This window comes from Syngnathus scovelli, chromosome 9, assembly GCF_024217435.2.
Source record: "Syngnathus scovelli strain Florida chromosome 9, RoL_Ssco_1.2, whole genome shotgun sequence".
NCBI classification, from domain to species: Eukaryota; Metazoa; Chordata; class Actinopteri; order Syngnathiformes; family Syngnathidae; genus Syngnathus; species Syngnathus scovelli.
In genome coordinates this window covers 17,242,740-17,260,981 of record NC_090855.1, presented here as the reverse complement: position 1 = coordinate 17,260,981, position 18,242 = coordinate 17,242,740, and the positions used below count along the sequence as shown (strand labels likewise).

At 43.8% G+C, this 18,242-nt stretch overlaps 2 long non-coding RNA genes across 2 annotated transcripts; both read left to right on the top strand.

Annotated features, from left to right (window-relative positions):
- Window positions 1–10,207: 10,207 nt before the first annotated feature.
- On the top strand, window positions 10,208–10,529 carry LOC125975094 (uncharacterized). The gene is made up of 3 exons (XR_011087333.1): window positions 10,208–10,281; window positions 10,364–10,419; window positions 10,484–10,529. It is a non-coding gene; the product is annotated as an uncharacterized lncRNA (long non-coding RNA).
- Window positions 10,530–10,656: 127 nt separating this feature from the next.
- LOC137840652 (uncharacterized) lies at window positions 10,657–15,075 on the top strand. The gene is made up of 3 exons (XR_011087489.1): window positions 10,657–10,846; window positions 13,231–13,343; window positions 14,980–15,075. It is a non-coding gene; the product is annotated as an uncharacterized lncRNA (long non-coding RNA).
- The last annotated feature ends 3,167 nt before the right edge of the window (window positions 15,076–18,242 follow it).

Here is an 18,242-nt window from a genome sequence, read left to right as displayed (position 1 = left end):
CTTCGCCAGTAACGCGGTGTTGGCGGACCAGGAGAGGTCCGCACTGATGTGCACCCCCAGGAATCTGGTGCTGCTCACCCTCTCCACCACAGCACCGTCGATGGTCAGCGGGTGTGACCCTTCCGGAAGTCAACAACAATTTCCTTGGTCTAGTTGATGTACATAAACTATTCATGTACAATAATGCGAAATTTAATCAGGATGTGTCACAAATCAAAAGGCACGTTTAACTCCCATGCTAATATTCTGCGAGCAAGCATAGCTAGATAGCTGGGCCAAGTTTGAGAACCAGTTAGTGAGCTCGAACCTAATAGCTGGTTGAAGCGCTGGTCTTGGTAAGCAGGATCGAGTCCTGATTTTGATTCTTCTATCTGTACAAGTTTGAATGTGACAATAGCCATGCCTAATGAGCAAAAGGACAAGGTGTGTCCTTTAATCAAAAAAGATGTGGCCAAAGATTCTCTCAGAAGGGACATTTAAAAACACATGTAAGAACACACACAGGTGAGAAACCTTTTTCCTGCTCAGTTTGTGGCCATAGATTCTCTCAGAACTGTGGTAGATTGAATCGAGCACTCATCCTGATGAACATTTGGACTCTGAGTTACAACATTCTCAGACTACTGCAACAGTGGACTCACCACCACTGGATCCGGTACCACACACCCCTTATCCTGTGTCTGAGAACAGCACACCCACATGCTATACCAGGAGTGGCAGAGCAGTTAAGCGCCCTGCCAGGTACACCGATTGACTTGAAGTGATGTTGTTACTCAGTGTTTAAAAAAAAAAAAGGATGGAGAAAATAACGGGTGGATGATTTGTGTTTATCTTGAAATGTTATAAAATGTTATAAGTTCGAAGAGAAAGTAAAAAAAGAAAGGTCAACATGATTCGCCAAACGATAAGCTTAACAGAATAGCTTGTTGAAAGCCATTTGGTTTATTGAAACATGCCTTGTTTATAATTGAAATATGCATGTTGCAATTTTGATCAGTGTTGATACGAAAGAGTTGAGGTAACTGATGGATAAACTACTTCTCAGTTGGAAAAGAGGGATGTGGTAGATTGGATCGAGCACTCAGTGCTCGACTGTGTTTGTCTGTCAGTACTGGAGGTTCAGTGATTGTGTGGTCAGGTCTGTGTGGGGTCGTGACGGAGCACCCGGTAAAGATCGGCTCGTACTGCATCTTTGCCTCCGTGTGTTATTGTTTGAGCAATCAATAAGCAACCCACTATAAGTGATGTTAGGTTACGGATTTTAGTTATTGATCTGACTCCAAATTGCGATCAACACTGTTAGGGTTTTTCAAATTATCCTTATCGTATGATTATGTTGGAATGCAACCGGTAATAAATAACCTACCTTGTCTCATCCTACACAAGGTCGTAAAACATCCCCTGATATGTTTTGACTAGAGCACAAGGGTTTCCTTTTCAGTCACTCTCACCCCCACTCTGTTCCTCCTAATAAATATGCCCTTGCAGGAAGGAGACATTTCAGATTTCATTCCTGTAGCGAGTGATCTCTCCACCTGCAGGTGTCTAAAAGAACTTGCCTTGTCTCCTGTGTGGTTCTTGCAAAATAAGTTGGAGTGAGCAAATCTCTAACATTTTGGTGCCGAAACCCGGGACCCTCATACCCATCATCTGGCTGACGGAGGACGACGCGCTGTACACCGTCGACGGGCCAGCGTCCACTAGCCGGACCTGGTAAAGAAAGACCTGGGAAGGAAATTCTTCGCTGGGCCAGCATCTTAGGTCTGCCTTCGTCTGACAGAGGTGGATTGACGGGACCCGGCAGTGCAACGAACCAGGGGACAAGTAAGTTAAAGGCCTGAAATTGTGTTGTGTTGTTAAACGCGTAACACATAGAGGTGCACGGGAGCCAGCTTGGGTTCAAGTCCCAGTGGAAGAAACAGGCTAAGAAAGGCAGAGCTTCTTTTTCGTTCATCGAAGAACTGTGTAGACTCTTCTTTGTCTGTTTTTCCGAGCTGAGGGATCTGGCTTGGGTTAAAGTCCCAGTGGAAGAAACGTGCTAAGAAACACGGAGCTTCTTTTTTGTTAATCAAAGAAGGGCGTAGATTTTTCTTTGTATGTTTTTCCAAGCCAAAGAATAGCTTGGGTTCAAGTCCCAGTGGAAGAAACGGGCTAAGAAAAACAGAGCTTCTTTTTCTTAATTGAAGAAGGGCGTAGATTTTTTCTTTTGTCCGTTTTTCCAAAGCTGTTTGGGAGGGTTTTACACCCATCCCTGGATAGGCCTAAAAAAGCGCTGGAGTTTGTGTGATTGAGTGTGTGACTGGTAGGATAAATTGACTAAATAGCAGTTCTAGCATTGATCCACGGCAATAATACAGGCTAGTAATTTGTTGAAAGGTCAATTTAAACCTGCATTGAGGATCCTCAAAGACATAATTAAATATATAAGTAATAAATAAGTAATAATAATAATAATATTTTTGAGAAAAGGAAATTGTATAACCTAAAATTACTAGAATTAAGATGGGAAATAAAAACGGTAAATCTCTACCTCTTGACGAAGATGAGAAGTACATGGCGAGTAGATTTCTTAATTGTATGCAATATATGCCGAAGTGGAAGAAAAAGTATGGAGTAGAAGGGAAGTTGAGAGTTGAAGTGTGGAAGATAGTAGTTGATGTTTTGGAAGAGAGTGTGGATAAAAAGAAAAATGGACTGAAAAAGAAAAGAAAAGACAGAGAATTGGATTGTGCTAAAATGTGGTTGAAAGCTTCACAAGAGAGAAAAGAACAAATCCAAAAGACAAAAGATAGAAAGATGAAAGGTGATGAGGCTGAGACTATGTTTGTCAGGCCGGAAGACAATGAGGCCGCAGTGCGCAGGCGCACTGCCGCGGCCACGGCTCCAGCCGACGCTGAAGGGGCAGCTCGAGCAGAGGAGCAAGAGGGGCCTTCCGCTCGTACACAAAACTTGTATCCAAGCTTAACAAACCTGCAGCCCCCCCCCCATATAACAGCAAAAGAAGTCAGGGTCACATTACTAGAAGTCCTGTACAAACAAGAAGTTTGACCACTGCTGCTAAATTTTCTCAAAATGTAGACAATGTTGATGTGTGCCCAATGATACAGGTGCCAAACCCTATTGTAGGTGAAGGCCAACCCCCACATACATATGTTTTCCGGCCATGGACTTTGGAAGAGGCAAGAAAAGCAGTTGAAGGGGTTACCCCTGTTGCTGAAGACCCAGCTATATGGGCAGAGGACATGGCTGGAATTATACATTCCTATAGACTGAATGGACATGAGGCAGGAGAAGCTGCAATGTCCTCCTTGGGAAAAGACTGGGCAAAGGTTAGAGGAAATTATACAGGTAGAAATAATCAAGGGCCTTTTCCCTATCCCGTTGAGGGAAATCAATTGGGAGAGGAGTATGCAGCACAATGGAATGGTCTTGTGCAAAGAGTGCGAACTATATTTCAAAGACGAGCGAATTATGGTCATTTGGCAGGAATAAAACAGAAGCCTGGCGAAGATACTGATGATTTTCGTTTGAGATTTGAAAAAGAATTCAGGGTGCATAGTGGCATCCCATTCAATGATACAGCTGAGAGTGCTTATCAACAACAGCTTAAAAATGCGCTCCTCACTAATTTCCGCCCTGAAATAGGCAACTGGGTGAGGAAACATTTGGTGGAAGTGGATGTTGCAAGTGTGTCAACAACTATGCAATGGGCCAGACATGCTGAAAAAGTGATCAAAAAAGGCAAAAGTTCTGATGTATTTCATCTAGATAATGATGATGATGAACTAGATGAAGATACAACAGTCTTCTTCCAAGGGTCCCAGCATGTTAGAGGAAGAGGTAGAGGCCAACAAGGTCGCAGGCAGCCATATAATTCAAAACCCCCACGAGATTCTGACAACTGTTGGAACTGTGGGAAACGAGGACACTTTGCAAGGGAGTGTCGTTCTGCAAAACAATATCAATCAAAGGGTGCAGGGAGGGGCAGAGGAAAGGCCAAATTCTCAGCATGACTAGACCCCCCCCCCCCCCCCCCCTTTGACCTCTGGTGCTCCTATAGAGGAAGAAATAGTAGATGTCCATACAGCATGGGACATTCTGAGTGCATTAAAAGAAAAACCATATGTTACTCTAAACATTGGAGGCAGTGATGTCGAGTTTTTGTGTGATACCGGGGCTTGTAAAACCGTGATAAAAACTAAAGTCCCAAATCTAAAGGCCTCCCAAAATACTATTTGGGTGAAATCTGCTGATGGGCAGGTACACAAGGAAAGTATCTCTAATCCAGTTGAAGTGAGAGATAAGGAAACTGGAAGCATGGCTTCAGTTTCGATTGTCCTATCCCCAAAATGTCCCATAAACCTGTTGGGACGAGATTTGATGACTCGGTTGGGAATTGCAATAATTCCAGTAAAGGATGGCATGCGAGCATGTAGAGTGAGAGATGTGGACTCATATGCTGCACAAGCAGGTGAACAGATTTGCTGCTCCTATGCCATCCCTCCTGAACGAAATCCTAAACTCCCAAGCAGATTGCTGAGTGAAGCTCGAAAACAATTGTCCCAACCTGAATCAGAAATGACTTGTACTGAATTACATGTCACCATGAATATTCTCACTGATCCACAAGATGACTATATTGGAAGTTTTCTCAGCGACACAGAAGTAACTTTAACAATCACTGCTCTGTACACTGATCGCAGGTCATTTGCAGCTGCCGCTGTACTCTTGCCCGCTCCTCAGAAAGACAGATACAAATTGTCGGCTGTACCCCACATCTCATTGTTTAAACCTCACAGTATAACGTGGGCAGATGTGGGTTCCCGAATTAAACTTGCTGGATCTGTGACTGATTATGAGGACAAAGGTGATGGGTGGAGCTACAGTACCAGTTGTGACGTGTGGAAGCAAACAGTGTGTGAAGTGGCTGTAGGCAGAGCAGGCGCTTGTGCGCTTCCCTGACTAGTTGACATTTGTTTGAATGAAAAGGAGGAGGGGGAATTGGCTGGGCTTCCTGAAAAACTGTGGACCAAGGGCCCATCTGATGTAGGACTTTTAAAATCAATTTCCCCAGTACAGATCAAACCAAGATCAGAGTGGCGTCCAAGAGTTAAGCAATATCCTTTAAAACAGGAGGCAATAAATGGGATTGCCCCTGTTATAAATGATCTTTTGGCAGGAGGAATCATTAGGGAATGCTCGGATTCTCCTTGCAACACTCCCATTTTTCCAGTCCAAAAGGCCGACAAAATTAATTGGCGAATGATACAAGATTTACGAGCAGTGAATGATGCAGTGCAAACAAGAGCACCCAATGTGCCTGACCCACACACACTTCTGAACACTTTGAAACCTAATCAGAAGTTTTTCACAGTAATTGATCTCAGCAATGCATTTTTCTCAGTGCCAATTCACCCAGACTCACAGTTTTGGTTCGCTTTTACCTTTAAAGGACAAAGCTATACATACACCAGATTGCCACAAGGATTTGCTGATAGTCCAACTATTTACGTTCAAGCTATCATGGCCTGTTTGGCTGATTTTCAGATGTCAAACAAAAGCCAACTTCTAGTTTATGTAGATGATCTCCTGGTAGCCTCTGAAACTGAAGCTGCTTGCAAGGCAGACTCCTTAGCATTGTTACACTATCTCTGCAAAACAGGGAATAAAGTGAACAAAAATAAGTTACAATGGGTCAGACAGGAAGTGAACTATTTAGGTCACACTTTGTCGGCTTCTGGAAGACAGATACAAAGAACCAGAAAGCAGATTATTTCAGATACACCGAAACCTGAAACAAAAAAACAAATGATGTCATTTTTGGGGCTCTGCAATTACTGCAGAGCGTGGATCCCACATTATGCGGAAAAAACACAACCGCTGCTGGATATTGTGCATGGAGTTCCCATGACAATGACAGAAAAAATCATGTGGACACCAGTAGCGGATGATGCTTTTGTAGTGCTGAAACAGGCTCTGATAGAAACCACAACTCTTATCTTGCCAGACTACAATAAAACCTTTGTGCAAACAGCAGACTGCAGGAATGGTTTTATGACCTCAGTGTTGCTGCAGAGTCATGGCAGCAAACTAAGACGAATTGCATTTTATTCAAAAAAACTGGATCCAGTGGCTCTGTCTTTACCGGACTGTGTCCAAGCAGTATGCGCGGCGGCGCTTGTAGTGAGACAATCTGCAGATGTGGTGCTCTTTCACAAAATGGAGCTGCTGGTTGCACATGCTGTAGATGTGTTGCTGCTGCAAAGCAAAATGAACTTTTTGTCGCCAGCCAGACATCTGTCCTACACAGCTATACTTCTGTCACAACCACACATCGTGATAAAGAGGTGCACAATCCTTAACCCAGCAACGTTGATCCCGTTGCCAGGGGATGGAACACCACATAACTGTTTGGATGCTACAGAACATCTACAGCTGCCCAGAGAAGATTTAAGTGACACGCCACTTGACAAGGGGGAAAAGTGGTTTGTGGATGGATCATGTTCAAAGGATCCTAAAGGAAACAATCAAAGTGGTTATGCAATTGTGAAATTGCCAAACCAGATTGTTGAAGCAGAGAAGCTTCCATACACCAGGTCAGCACAGGCTGCTGAGCTGATTGCTCTAACAAGAGCTTGTCAATTAGCGGAAGATAAGGAAGTCACTGTATACACAGACAGTCAGTATGCGTTTTCTACTCTGTTCTATTTTGCAAAACAATGGGAGCGCAGAGGGATGACAACATCAACCGGTAAGCCGGTTACCCATGCCTCCTTGTTAAAAGAATTGTTGCAGGCCATTCTTTTACCTGCTAAACTAGCTGTGTGTAAATGTGCTGCTCACACCACTGGCAGAGATGAAGTCTCAAATGGAAACAGATTAGCAGACAAAATTGCAAAAGAAGCAGCTGCAGGGAGACATGGCCATGAATTTTTTTTAATGGGTTCAGAGGACACACAACTCATAGATAAGACTGTACTGACAGATATGCAGGGCAATGCTCCAATGGTGGAAAAACGAATGTGGACGACAAAAGGTGCAATAGTGGATACAGATAATATCCACCGCATCAATGACAAACCTGTTTTACCAAAATCACTTTTTAAGGCAGCAGCGCTTGCGACACATGGGCCTTGCCATGTGTCGACAGGAGGGATGAAGTCCATCATAGATCAACAATTCACTACCTTTGGTTTAGATGCTTACTTAATTTTTTTTTGTAAAGCATGTCCTGTTTGTGTGAAACATAATCCACAAGGAAACATGAGACCTAAGAGAGGCTCATTTCCAAAACCCTCTTATCCATTTCAAATCATGCATATGGATTTTATTGAACTCACACAAAGTGGACCTTACAAATACTGCCTAGTGATGATTGATGCATTTTCAAAATGGGTGGAAGTAGTTCCATCTAAACGCGCAGATGCCTTAACAGTGGCAAAAGCTATCTGCAAAACCATCATACCAACTCATGGCATCCCCCAAACCATTTACAGTGACAATGGTCCACACTTTGTGAACCAAGTTGTGCAGAACATGGCTGTACACCTTGGAATAACGTTAGAAAACCACTGTGCTTGGCATCCTTCGAGCGCAGGCCTGGTTGAACGGGCAAACTTTACTATCAAAAGCAGGTTGAAAAAATGCATGGAAACAACAGGCAGACCTTGGCCAGAGTGCCATTTCAGGTGGTGAGGGCTCTCCAACGAACATGGCTACACCATCGAACGGAACATACTTCATACAGAATGGCTGGTGGCTTTGTGGTCACAAGGTTTATCCGATGCTGCCCGCCAACTGGACAGGAGTGTGTGCACCAGTGTGGGTGACGGACCACACCTACAGGATACGACATCATCAGCTGACAGGAGCACACAACTCTTCTGGACGTCGACGCAGAGCAGTTGCAACCTTTGACCCTCATGACCCTGTCTGGGGTGCGAACGTTCCAGAGGACCATAAAGTATGGTCCGTCGGAGACAAAGTTGTCCTTGCGCTCTTCCCTCAGATTGGGGTTGGGAAACTATCGCTCTTCATCGAGACACTGAACTATCGTTTTCAATCCTTTGTGAATCTCTCGCTGCAAGTCAACGATGGACAAAATAGAGAGATTCAGGCTATTAGACTGATGGTCTTGCAAAACAGGATGGTTCTGGACTTGTTGACGGCAGCACAAGGTGGTGTGTGCCACATCATTGGGACTTCCTGTTGCACATACATACCAGGAGAAAATGACACCCACATCAACGACGCCATGAATTCACTGAAAAACTTACAGCAGGCCATGTCTAATGACAAGGTCCCACATCAGTTTGATTTCTTTTCGTGGCTATTCTCTGGCAACTGGTGGCAACTGCTTTTGAAATTGCTGTCTCCTGTGCTTGTTGTGCTGGTGGTGTTGTGCTTGTTTACGTCCTGCGTTATCCCATGTTTGAAGTCTGCTGTGTCGAAGTTTGTGTCCTCTACTGTAGCCCAAGTTCATATACAACTTCTTAGAGATGACGGATGTGATGACGATAATGAAACATGGATTGCGTAGATGCTGTTCTGTTGAGCATGTTTTACAGAAACTTGATGATTTGACCATCGAAAATGCTTCGCAAGTGATGGATACAATGATGTACTGTTTCTGTGTTTTTGTTTTTTATTGATAGCATTCTGGTCGCCTGTGGCAACGGGGCCGTGTAAGAATTTTCCTGCTAATAACATCTGGCCAGCAGGTTTTTCGCTTATACAATAAGTTTGATCTGGGGTATTGAGGTAATGCCTCATCTTCACTGGAAAGTGTTGCTATCATTGTTTGTTGTTTTTTTTATTTTTACTATTCTTCTTTCTTCATTATACATTATACATTATATATGTGTGTTTTTTTTTTGACTTGTCTTTGTTGTTTGCGGTGGCATAATCATATGATAAAACAGGAGGGAGATGTTAGGGTTTTTCAAAGTATCCTTATCGTATGATTATGTTGGAATGCAACCGGTAATAAATAACCTACCTTGTCTCATCCTACACAAGGTCGTAAAACATCCCCTGATATGTTTTGACTAGAGCACAAGGGCTTCCTTTTCAGTCTACTCTTACCCCCACTCTTTCTCTTAATAAATATGCCTTTGCAGTTGGGAGAGGCTCCAGATTTCATTCCTGTAGCGAGTGATCTCTCCACCTGCAGGTGTCTAAAAGAACTTGCTTGTCTTCCGTGTGGTTCTTGCAAAATAAGTTGGAGTGAGCAAATCTCTAACATTCATGACTGTAAATATTAGCGGTGTAGCTCAATAGCTCTCAGGTCATGTGACCTATTAACCCCCAACTGTGCAGGATGATAGTCCACATAGGCTGGTTGAGATACACCTCATAATATCATTCGAATGCTTCAAATATTTTTTGTGAATTTATGACTATAAATGTTAGCGCTTTAGCTCAATAGCTCCAGGTCATGTGACTTTTTGACCCCAAACTGTGAAGGATGATAGTTCCAAATAGGCTCTATGTGATGAATGCTTAAATTCTTTTCAATGAATTAATACTGTTAATAGCGTTTTTGCTCAATAGCTCCCAGGTCATGTGAGCCAATTATATTAAAACGCACTGCTGTGGCTATTTTGAATGTGTGCATCAAGATGGATGGATGAATGGAAGTATTGGAGTGTGTAGTGAAATTGTTGACATAAAATATTCTCTGCAGCTTTGCTTTGCAGACGACCTGCTAATCAACATGCAGAATGACGCTGGTGAATTTGTGGACCTCTACGTCCCTCGTAAATGGTGAGCAAATGTAATGGTTGTGGTACTTAAAATGCGCTTGTCGAACGTCAATCCTTGAAGGGGACAATGGTTGAGATATTTGGAGGCCAGGGTGGAAAGACTGGCTTCACACAATTGGCACACTGTCAACCCCCACGGACTAGCAATTTGCCCCGTTGACATATTTATGTGTGTGTGCCAGGGTTGTCACGATACCAGAATTTCAGTCGTCGGTACCAATACCTGTGATTTTCCACAATTCTCGATACTAATTTGGTATCATGGTAAAAAACAGAATCGACTTACTTTTAAAATCACTAATCCATCTGCTATAGCCAGGAAGACTTGCGCACATACCTTCAACATGTGCCCAAACGTAATTTTCCAAGATGGCGGCGCCCTGTGAGGCTGCGGCCAAGCCGGCTCCCGATAAAAAAGTCATTCATTCAACTATGTCTGCTACAGGTGGACAATGTCACGGGTCGTTTCAACGGTCAGTTCAAGACCTATGCCATCTGTGGCGCCATCCGCAGAATGGTGAGTCATCCTGGATTGTGTTCAATGGTTCAAATGCTTGTGGTTTTTTACATGTGCGTGTTCTCTCCTAAATGCAAAACAGGGGGAGTCTGATGATTCCATCCTCAGGCTGGCAAAGAATGATGGTGTTGTTGCCAAGTAAGATGACATTTTTGTCATCAGCACGTATCTTGTGTTATAATGTGCATTTTTCTCTCCATAGGAACATCTGAGTGATATCTTTAAAATAAAATGTAACAAAATCCAAATGCTTTATTGGTCCTGGTTTTTATTTTATTTTATTTTTTTTTAGCGCATAGAGCACATTTGTTTTGTTTGTTTTTTAAAGTCCATTAGATTACAATTACAAAGTGAATAATTATCCCAGTAAAAATACAGAATTTTTGTCCTGTCATCCGTACATACATCATCTACCGATTATCTGGAGGTTGGGCCGTAGAGGCAGCATTTTCAGCAAGAAAGCCCAGACTTCCTTATCTCCAGCCACTTCTTCTAGCTCTTCCCGATGTATCCCAAGGAGTTCCCAGGCCAGCTGGGAGTCGGGAGCTGTGTCCAAATTCACAGGGTGCGTTCTCCGAAGGCCGTTTTTTAGGATGCATGACGTAACTTTCGGCGTGACTCAGCTGCCCAAGTAGTTGAAACGCAGGGATGTTTTTTCACTTGTTGAATATGAACGTAACAGTTAAAATCCACCTGTTTTTCACCATCTGAACGGGTGGCTATTTTGCTCACCAGTTTTCTAAAGCTGAACTGCGATTGTTTTTGGCTTGAGACCTGGCAACTGTGATGTCATTTTTAGTCGGCAGCGAGTGGCAATATGGTTGCCCCCCTGTGATGGATAAGAACGAGTGAATTTTGTTACTTATCTCATTCCAAGGACGCAATATTAATAAGAATGATGTATTTCGGCTCCTGTGGGCATATATAACATATTTTAAAGAAAATGTTGGGTTGAGTTACCCTTTAATAGGAGTGAAGCGCACTCTTGCTCTCTGAACATGCCTACTCACAGAGTAGTGCTACTTTGCTGGAGCACATCCTCGCACTCTGGGCAGTAGTCATGGACACCCTGAACTGGTTGTCACCAAATCGCGGGACACACATAGACGAATAACCATTAACACTCAAACCTACAGACAATTTATAGTCGTCAGTCGGCCTACCATGCACGTCTATTCAACATTGGAGAACATTGGAATACCAGGAGGAAACCCAGGCAGGCATGGGGAGAACATGCGAGCTCCACTCAGAAAGTCCGTAGCCGAAATCGGACCCACAACCTTTGCATTGTAAGGCAAACATGCTAACCAGTGCTCCACCATGCTGCCAAATAAAAAGTTTTACTGGGTTAATTGTAGTACATACTGTTGGGTTGACAACATTTATCTGAAATCAATCTCAGAGGCGGTAGGTCTTTTTGGCTTAGCGTTTTCTTCTGCGCAGAAGGGCGCACCCCAAACACACGCAACAAGTGTGGCTGAGATCCGCGCTCTGCTCGAATTTAGCCGTGCCTTTTATTGAGAGAGAAACAAAGGGGCAAGTGTACATGATCGGGTAGGTTCCCAGGCAGGAAGTACATTCCATAGTTATCTCATTACCACAGAACAAATGGGATACTCTTATGGACGGAGCAGTATGGACGTCTCATGACTATTAGCTTAACAAAGACCTAGTCTTAGTGGCCCTGGGAATACATCCCTGTGCCGTACTCATGACTTCAACTTAAATAAGACCTCTGTCTGCTTCACCCATCCCATGACAATCATGATCTGAACATGTCTAGCTAACTATGGGGCTTATTGTATAGCGCGGCTAATGACTCCAGTCATTAGCCGGCCATATGCCCCCAAGTCATTTTCACAAGGCTAGATGGTCACATACTGCGGAGAATCTTGCACACAAAAGTAGATACATAGAATCCAATGATAAAAAAGTATATCATTTCCAACACATACCGTAATTTCCGGTGTACAAGCCGCGACTTTTTTCCAAAATTTTGAACCCTGCGGCTTATAGTCAGGTGCGTCTTATATAAGATTTTTTTCGTGATTTTTGTGATGACTTGATCACTTTTACTCTTAACACTATTATATACAGTAAAAGCTACAAAACAAACTGACAAATAAGTCGTTTTCAAATCAGACGAGTAAAAACTGGTCAAATATTTTTTTAAAAAGATATTACAAGTGAAGACAATTTGCAATTCTAGTAATGACACATGAATTTGATGCACAATTTGTCTTCGCGGGCCACATAGAATGATGTGGCGGGCCGTATCTGGCCCCCGGGCCTTGAGTTTGACACCTGTGCATTAAACCAATGATTCAACATATACTGTAATTCTACAACAGACCACAAGTAGATACACTTTCACACTTATTTTTCTGTTTCATTTTAACTTGTGTGTAGCCCTTTGGCACTTTTAGCCTTTGTACCCGCTAAACAACATATTTTTGTACATTCTTTTAAACTGGTGGATATTTGGACTTTGCTTGAGTTCCTCACTTAGATTGTTCCATAGTTTGACCCCAGTTATAGTGATGCAGAAACTTTTTAAGGTTGTTCTTATGTTTAAGATTTTGAAGTTGTGATTCCCCCTTAACTTATAACCTCCCTCCCGATTCCTAAATAAGTTTTGGATATTTTCTGGTAGTTGTTTTGCTTACTTGCTATACATGATGATTGCTGTTTGGTAAGATACTATGTCAGTGGATTTCAATAGTTTGGATTGTATGAAAAGTGGATTTGTGTGTTCCAAGTAGTTGACTTTATGAATAGTCCTTATTGCTCTTTTCTGCAGAATGATAAGTGGCTGTAGTGAAGTTTTATAAGTATTCCCCCAAACCTCAGCCCAGGGCAAGACAAGAGAACAATAAAGTGTACGAAGTGAATGATAATCCAGTAATTCTTTTGCTTTGTATATGACTGCCATGCTTCTTGAAATTTTAGACTTTACGTTTTTGATGTGTGGCCGCAACGGATGCTAACTGCCGTCAACCGTCATACCATCAGAGAAGAAGAAGGGGTGGCCTGTCCTTTTCGTCGTCCTTTTGTCGGTTACGGTGAGTCTCTGCGTTGCTCTCTTTCTGGAACCGCCTTAAACGAGCACATGCGGTGATATTACCGTGTATTTTACCGACGTTTATCGTCGTTAAACAGATAGCGTTACTGTGTGTGTTTGTTTAGAGGACAAAAAGTTAAAATGCAGTTTAATTGGCAGTTTCCACGCCGGTACGCGTGGACGTTCCACATGTTAGTTGCTATGCTAAGAGTCTTCTGGTCAGTTTTACACCCCCACGCATTGGCACATTGCATTCCGCGAGATTGCGATTTAGCCGAGAAAGGGGTTGGGGTGGCACGGTGACGCACTAGTTAGCACGTCCGTCTCGCAGTGCAGACGTTCTGGGTTTAATTCTGGCTTTAACGGTTCGACTCGCTTCCAGGTAACACTGCGATCAAGCCAGTCGCACGGGAAGCGTGTCCATATTATAGGCTTTACGTTAAAAGAGAGCGAAGGAAAAGCAGGGCAGTGCTATAGTATGTAAGCGCCGGTATAGAGAGCGAAGGGAAAGCATTGCATTACGATAGCATGTAAATGCCGTTAAAGAGATCGAAGAGAAAGCATAGTGTGATAACATGTAAACGCGTCCGTTTTTTTTCCAAATGATAAATGTGTAAATCTCATCCGTGTATATCAAATTAACAAATTCTTAAAAAAATCTGAGGAGCATTCAACATGGGACTATCATCCTGCAATTTTTGCGGTCAAAACGTTACATGACCTGTGAGCTATTGAGTTAAAATGCTCATTTACAGTAATAAATCGGATAAAATAATAAGCATTCAACTGAAAATATGTATATCTCAACCAGGCCATGTGGGACGACCATCCTGCAATGTCACGGGCCATTAGGTCACATGACTCAGGAGCTATTGAGGAAAAATGCAAATATTTACAGTTATAAATTCATTTAAAATATTTGAAGCATTGGAATAAAGTTCTAAGTGGTGTATCACAACCAGCCCATGTGGGACTATCATCCAACAGTTTGGGGTCAATAGGTCACATGATCTAATATTTACAGTAATAAATTCATTAAAAATATTTGAACCATTGGAATGAAATTCTAAGAGGCTGAATAGCTCCCAGGTCATGTGACCTATTGACTTCAAACTGAAGGATAATAGCCCCACATGGTCTGGTTGAGATGCACCTCTTAGAATTTCATTCCAAAGCTACGAATATTTTGAGTGAATTCATGACTGTAAATATTAGCGGTGTAGCTCAATAGCTCTCAGGTCATGTGACCTATTAACCCCCAACTGTGCAGGATGATAGTCCACATAGGCTGGTTGAGATACACATCATAATATCATTCGAATGCTTCAAATATTTTTTGTGAATTTATGACTATAAATGTTAGCGCTTTAGCTCAATAGCTCCAGGTCATGTGACTTTTTGACCCCAAACTGTGAAGGATGATAGTTCCAAATAGGCTCTATGTGATGAATGCTTAAATTCTTTTCAATGAATTAATACTGTTAATAGCGATTTTGCTCAATAGCTCCCAGGTCATGTGAGCCAATTATATTAAAACGCACTGCTGTGGCTATTTTGAATGTGTGCATCAAGATGGATGGATGAATGGAAGTATTGGAGTGTGTAGTGAAATTGTTGACATAAAATATTCTCTGCAGCTTTGCTTTGCAGACGACCTGCTAATCAACATGCAGAATGACGCTGGTGAATTTGTGGACCTCTACGTCCCTCGTAAATGGTGAGCAAATGTAATGGTTGTGGTACTTAAAATCCGCTTGTCGAACGTCAATCCTTGAAGGGGACAATGGTTGAGATATTTGGAGGCCAGGGTGGAAAGACTGGCTTCACACAATTGGCACACTGTCAACCCCCACGGACTAGCAATTTGCCCCGTTGACATATTTATGTGTGTGTGCCAGGGTTGTCACGATACCAGAATTTCAGTCGTCGGTACCAATACCTGTGATTTTCCACAATTCTCGATACTAATTTGGTATCATGGTAAAAAACAGAATCGACTTACTTTTAAAATCACTAATCCATCTGCTATAGCCAGGAAGACTTGCGCACATACCTTCAACATGTGCCCAAACGTAATTTTCCAAGATGGCGGCGCCCTGTGAGGCTGCGGCCAAGCCGGCTCCCGATAAAAATGTGTGTTTTGTGTTAAATGTACCGTCCAAATCGTCTCCGAGAATCGCATACGACAGAAGTACACTATTGGGACTTAGAAGCAACAACTGCACAAAAGATATATCCGGAGTTAACTTTGCCATGGATCGCGAAACTATTCGCGGTCTTGGAATAATGTCCCGAGACAAAGGAACCTCCGAGGCAGCGGGCTCCCCCTCCCCCACCAGCCGACACTGGAAGCAGCTGAAGCGGCGGTGGAGTCTGAGCACACGCCGGAGGAGAAGGCGAGGTTCCCGAGCCGGCATCACACACCGACTGAAGAGAAACCCTCACAAAACAGCACTTCCATCTATTCTCCTTTCAAACGTGCGGTCGTTGGAAAATAAAATGGACTATCTCAAGCTGGACTTAACTACAGAACGAAAGGTGAGAGAATGCAACGCGATCATCCTCACAGAGACGTGGCTTCACAACAACGTTCCGGACAGCGCCATTAAACTGGATGGGTTTACAACGTTCCGCACGGACAGAAACCACGCCAGCACGGGTAAATCTCGAGGAGGTGGTGTGTGCATTTACATTAACAACAACTGGTGTACAAACGCTGTAGTTACTACAAGTCACTGCTCAGAGAACATTGAGTTTTTAACCCTCAACTGCCGTCCATTCTACCTACCGCGTGAATTCAATACCGTCAACATCACAGCTGTTTACGTCCCCCCCAGCGCTAACACAAAGGACGCACTCTCCATACTGTACAAGTCTGTGAGTACACTACAGAACACACACCCGGACTTGGTCTGCATAATCGCTGGCGATTTCAACCAGGCCAAATTGAAAACAGTAATGCCACACTTCCACAAGTGTGTGAACTTTGCAACAAGGGGAGAAAACACACTTGACCAGGTCTACGCAAACATCAGACAGGCCTTCAGAGCCCTTCCCCACCCCCACCTGGGTTCATCAGACCATCTCTCTGTTATGCTAATTCCAGCCTACAGACCTCTGTTGACGAGAAGCAAACCAACTGTGAAGCAGATCAGGGCCTGGCCAGAGGGCTCCACAGCAGCTCTACAGGACTGTTTTGAACGCACAGACTGGTCTGTCTTCAGGGAGGCGGCCACCACCAACCAGGACGTCAACCTCACCGAATACACAGACTCTGTAACTGGATACATAACGAAGTGCATGGAAGATGTAACCGTCACCAAAGACATTACAGTGAAAGCAAATGAAAAACCCTGGTTCACCAGGGAGGTACGTGAGCTCCTGAGGGCACGCAACGCTGCTTTCAAGTCTGGGGACAAGGAGGCCCTCAAGACTGCTAGGGCCAACTTGCACCGGGGCGTGCATATGGTCAAAAAATCAACTCACACTTCACAGACACAAAAGACCCAAGACGCCTGTGGCAAGGCATCCAGTCAGTCACAGACTACAAACCATCCCCCCCACCGTGTGAGGACAACATAGACTTCCTCAACTCTCTCAACACCTTCTTCAGCCGGTTTGAAGAAAACAACACCACAACACCCACAAAAACCCCAGTACACCCAGACAGCACAACACTTCAACTGGACCCAGCGGACGTGAAGAGGACCCTACTCAAGGTGAACCCCAGGAAAGCTGCAGGTCCAGACAACATACCCGGGCGCGTGCTCAGAGACTGTGCAGACTCACTCACTGACGTCCTCACAGACATCTACAACACCTCTCTGAACCAAGTCATCATACCAGCAATTTTCAAAGCTACCACCATCGTACCACTACCCAAGAAGTCACCAGCATCATCACTGAATGACTACAGACCCATAGCACTCACTTCCATCATGATGAAGTGCTTTGAGAGACTGGTGAAGGCCCACTTAACATCCACCCTCCCCACTACTCTGGACCCATACCAATTTGCCTACCGCCCCAAGCGCTCCACTGATGACGCCATAGCAACAGCACTCCACCTCTGCCTGGCTCATCTGGAGAACAAAAACAGTCACGCGCGGATGCTGTTCATTGACTCCAGCTCTGCGTTCAACACAGTCATCCCCCAACATCTGGTGAATAAGCTGAGTACAATAGGCGTCAGCACTTCACTGTGCATCTGGCTGCTGGACTTTCTAACGAACAGACCGCAGACAGTCAGAGTCGGAAACAACTCCTCAGCGACCACGGTCATAAACACCGGGGTGCCGCAAGGATGTGTGCTATCCCCCCTGCTGTTCACGCTGATGACCCACGACTGCTCTGCCAGATTTGAAACGAATCACATCATAAAATTTGCAGATGACACAACAGTGGTGGGCCTCATCAAAGACAACGATGACTCAGCATACAGAGAGGAGGTACAGCAACTCATCACCTGGTGTGATAGGAACAAGCACAAGCAGACTGAGTAACAGCTTCTTTCCTCAAGCCATCAGACTCATGAACACACTGAGGAAAACCACTTGAACATTCCAAAGTCACCATGCCACTTGGCACTTTACTCTTGCACCTTATATACAGTTATACACTTTTTCACTTTACTTCTATGACCACTGATTGTACTTCTGCTGCTGTGTATGTATGTGTGTGTGTGTGGGTCTGTATTGTCAATACTCTTATTACACACCGTGTGTGTGCGTGTGTGTGTGTGTGTGTGTGTTCACACCCTGTGTGGGTGCGAGCGTGTGAGGAGAAAGAAGCCATGGATAAGACAATCTCTTTTACACCAGGAGGCAATAAATGGGAATGCCCCTGTCATAAATAGTTTTTGGTTAAAGGGAATCATTAGGAAGTGTTCAAACTCTTCCCG